Source organism: Macrobrachium nipponense, chromosome 38 (genome assembly GCF_015104395.2).
Source record: "Macrobrachium nipponense isolate FS-2020 chromosome 38, ASM1510439v2, whole genome shotgun sequence".
NCBI classification, from domain to species: Eukaryota; Metazoa; Arthropoda; class Malacostraca; order Decapoda; family Palaemonidae; genus Macrobrachium; species Macrobrachium nipponense.
Window position 1 is genome coordinate 7,868,201 of NC_061098.1, and position 4,870 is coordinate 7,873,070.

A 4,870-nucleotide genomic window follows, 5' to 3' on the forward strand; every position below is an offset into this window, starting at 1 on the left:
ATTTGCAACTGAAAAGTGTTTTAATAATTTACTGTATGCGAATTACACCGTTAATATTCGAAATAGGATATTATTATAATTGTTGAATGTAAGCTGAATGTAACTATCTAAAGCCCAGGACGCAGTGTTACCATACGCAAACACCACAGGCGGGTGGACAGATGGAAAAAAACAGAGTAAAGCTATTGATTATTCTTCTAAATATTACTTCAGAATCACCCAAACCTCTCTCTCTCTCTCTCTCTCTCTCTCTCTCTCTCTCATATACACAGAAAATTTGAGGGAGTGAGAATTGTGTAGATAAACAGAAGTGGAAAAAAGGGTTAGGCCTAGCGTGGGTGAAAGGACAGATAAATCTGTTTTCAGATTGTTAGGCCTAGTTCAAATAGGCTAATCCAGAATAATATTTCATAAAAAAAAGGGGGGGGGGGAGTACATCTCGGTAGTGATGGGAGGTAGAAAGAGATGAAGACCTAGGAAGTGACAGGTACATTGACTAGAAGGATTACCAGGAAGCTCCGTAGTACAAGTGCTTGATGGAGGCGGATGGTAGCGTGTAGAGTAAGAGCAAGGAGTAAGAGGTTCAGTGCACTACTGATGAGCCCTTTGGGGGGTATATGAAGCGGCTAATGATATGGATGGGTGTGCAAAAGGTGGATTTATTCACGATTCTGCAGCTGAAGCGTGTCGCAGTGACCATTACTGTTTCGTCTCTGTAACCACCTTTGACAGGGATACGGCTATATGCTGAGCCGGGCCCCTCTCCCCGCCCCCAGCCGCTTCTACTCCTACCTACACACACATAATATGTGCGTTTACAATAGTATTAATACAGCTATAGGCCTAACCCTGCTAAAAGGCGTTTGATAAATTGAATACCTTAACCACTTTATTAAGACACAAACCACTGAATGCACAAGGTTTCCATCTGTGGTGTTGATTTGGCGCACTGAACTTGCAATGATTATAAGTACAAAATCACTTACAGATTTCCCCTTTCCACCTAGAAATATTTAAAGGTTTCCTCGACAGACAGACTGGCAGAACACATCGAAATTTCCAGGGCTAAGTCTTCAATGAGCCTATGTAACATCATTGCATATAGGCCTAGCTCAGTAAACCTGATAAAGATTCTCTCTCTCTCTCTCTCTCTCTCTCTCTCTCTCTCTCTCTCTCTCACACACACACACACAAAACACGCATATATATATATATATATATATATATATATATATATATATATATATATAACTATATATAATATATCTACATCGACAGATCGATAGATAGACCAATACAGTTTCTAGACCCATGTCATGCTTGAATTCAGGCCACCAAACAATGGGTTAACAACAGAACGTGCCTCGGTAATGAGACTACTTGGTTACAATTGCGAGCATGATTGACCACCTTTATAGCATGATTTCCACACCTACACAGGTGTGTGTAGGTACGGGAGTTTCTACTGATGAGGTTCAGCAATTAGCCTATACTCTGTTTTTTTCCATCTGTCCATCCGCCTGTGGTGTTTCCGTATGGTAACACTGCGTCCTGGGCTTTAGATAGTTACATTCAGCAATAATAATATCCTATTTCGAATATTAACGGTGTACTTCGGCATACAGTAAATTATTAAAACACTTTTCAGTTGCAAATGTACACCCAGATATCCTTTTATTTTCCTAAAACTTACACATACCGTCACTATTTAAAGTCCGGGAGGCAGTGTTACCATACAAAAACACCACAGGCGGATAGACAGAGTATAGATGACCGTGGCATTGGTAATTTTTCTGCTCTGGGGCCATCGTATAAAATATTGTTAAAGAACTGGGAATTTATTTACTATGGAATGTGTGAACTGCTTACTTTACTAAAGGCAGCCGGTTTGGAGAAATAACTGTTTTTACCGTGTATATAGCAGTGCTGGGGTCGTATCTGCTATGTTACAGAATGAAATTAATTTGGTTTACCATATAGGCCTAGGGTGAAGGCTCTCTCTCTCTCTCTCTCTCTCTCTCTCTCTCTCTCTCTCTCTCTCTCTCTCTCTCTCTCTCTGTATAATATATATATAACTATATACATATATATCAGTATATTATAATATCTAAAGGGTAAAAGGTTTGTTTTTAAAAAACAGTATGCGTCTAACAATGTATAATCTTTACACTTTAAAAAAAACTGACAGTTCTGTTGAATGTTTAGTGTGTGTAACACGTTAAGGCGTTTAATTTACCATTAGTAAAACTCTATGGTGACCTTTCAGATACATAAACAATTATAATATATTATTTAAATAATAATATTAAACCGGAAAAGCTTACCTACATCCTGCTGAATCTCATACTTGTGTCGCAAGAATTACGTTTCAGAGCATCGGTCTAAATTTAGAGGTGACAGAAATCATAATAAATGTTTACGAGTCTAGGAACTAAAACCATTATTTTAAAACACTATTTCCACTTACTAATTTACAGTGTGTGTCCTTTATTATATTAATATAATCCAGTGGGGGGGGGGGCGGTTATACCCGTTGCCCTACGAACATTTTAGAAAGTCGACTAATCTTGCCTAGTGGAATATAGAAAAAAAAAAAAAAGTGAGGAATCCGCTATATCCTGGCAGCCTTTCCTATTCAGGGGGTCAATGCCTTAAAGGATTGTCTTACACCTATAGAATCTATTACTACCTTCATCTGGCGCAGGGGCCATTGCGTACCCAGAATTTCCCTAGATAAAAAGCCCACGGGGACTTTAAGGGGACGCTTAAATGGGTATAAATATCTGCCCATCCCACCTACCTGAGTGACGACGGCGAACCTCACCAAATACTTCTTCCTCCTCCTCCTCGCCGAGTCGTTGAAATCTCTCGATAGAATCCACGGGGAACTGGTCTAGATCACTTATTTATTCACTCGCACATAGTTCCTCACTCACTCACTCCAAATGCACTCTCTCACACTCGCCGCAGTACGCGAAATCCGGTCGCTTTTTCAAGAATACATGATGACGTTCGTCTCCGAACTTTGACGCGTTCTCCGTCCGTTCACCACGATGGCTTTGACCCCACTGAATTCTTCTTCTTGAAGCTTTTAGACCGATACCTGCAGGCGATTGGCTAATTGCCAGATGCCGCTATCTCAACTTATTTCAATACGGTTTGTTCACTTTTCAGGGCGGTATTCGTGTATCTTGAATAATGAAAAGTGTATTTTATATTTACACAAACGCGTAGGTGTAGCGGTTTTCGGCGACTAAGTCGTTTTACCCTCGCAATAAAGTGGAAAGGACGTAATCTTAGCTACTCCGTCTCCCATCTTGCATAGACGAATACCTTGTCCCCCCCATCTCTCACACCCACTTCCCTTTACCTGACTCCCTCCTCCCTCCCCTTTCTCTTCTATTCCACCTGCTCTAAGTTGCCGACGCAATAAAAGTTTTACCTATTTTCAAAACCCATAAAAAAGCAATTGTCTTCACTCCGTGAATGTTGGTGTCACGGCTGCCTAGGCCTAGTCACTTTCCCGGTCAAAATCAAGCTTGCAGCAAATGGCTGCCTAAGAATCGTCAATTAGAGAACTGATAGATAAGTCTCCCAAATATGATGAGAAATGCTGAATTGGACAGTTATACCCCAGGTCGTGAGGCTACTTCGAAGCAAACCCGAAACATCTCGGCCCGAGTCCATTCATTCTTGAGAGTAGGTCAAAAAAGACCATGGATACTTGTGAAAGGCATTTAAGTGGAGATATTGGAAGGCGACTCTTAATGAGTCTATGCACGTTTCAAATATTGACAAGAGGCTTTAAACTGGTGTTAGTTTTATGCTAATTAGTCTATGTCAGAAATTAAATTGTCTTTTATTTTAAGCTACAAAAATCTTTGCAATTAATATAATATGTTCAGGATTGCCAAATCATCCAATATAAAGATAATGCAACAAATCTACTCACTACATGAAAGATTATGTCTAATAAGACTAGCATAGGTCTAAGGGAACTTCCTCAGGAAGCATTTTTCGTTTTCTGATAGTTTTTACTATCCAGGTATCAGCTTAAAAATGAGTATAACACCTGATTTCCATTAGAAGTGATTTATTGATTATTAGGATAATCATTAAACCACACCAGAACTCGAAAGCAATTCCAGTTAAGTAAGCCATAACTCAAGAGCAATTCCAGTTAAGTACAAATGCCAACAGCATTGGTGGATTTCTTTTTTCTTTTATTTATCGTCTTCATTCCCACTCCCTTTTTCTTTTTCCTGCATTGGTCAGGCAAATTCCTGGAAATAACCATTCAGCATTTATCTTGCTACGATTGGAGCGCATTCTCAATTCTGATTGGTCTAGCCACTGGCATGCTAAGTGGGAGTCTCAACTCCCGAGTACACAATGTTCAGCCTCTTCGCCGATATCAGTTAGCCATTCACTTTGCACGATTCACGGTGTTATATTTTCAAAATGCGGCCTCTCGTTAATATGACTTTTAACATAATTCAATCTTTCAAACCTTATCGCCAACAAACCAGAACCTATACATTTCTGAAAGGTATTATGCAGTATGTGACGGCAGTGCGTTCGTCGATCGAAGCATGTGATTTGTACATATTCCTAGTCTTATGAATCATTCATATTAAAAACCCAGCGATTGTTTCAGACACATTCCTCGCTTTTAAAAGCATTCGTTTCCTTTTATATAATAACACGACAGCTTTCAACACACTTGCAAGCGATTCCCAGACCTCGGCAATTTGCAATGATGATACAGCTACAAAATCGTGTTTGCGGAAGAGAGGGAAGAATGGAATGGAGGCGCGTGACGTCACTGAGTTGCAGCATCGTAAATTTATTAAATTTTTCCACATCGAAT

The 4,870-nt window shown here is 39.7% G+C and overlaps 1 protein-coding gene across 1 annotated transcript in view; it reads right to left on the reverse strand.

Moving 5' to 3' along the window:
- The window catches only part of LOC135209596 (cadherin-87A-like), a 112,796-nt gene extending 109,716 nt beyond the window's left edge, over positions 1–3,080 (reverse strand). The window contains 1 exon segment of the mRNA XM_064242283.1: positions 2,801–3,080. The gene's annotated coding sequence lies outside the window, so the exon portion shown is untranslated.
- Between the last annotated feature and the right edge of the window lie 1,790 nt (positions 3,081–4,870).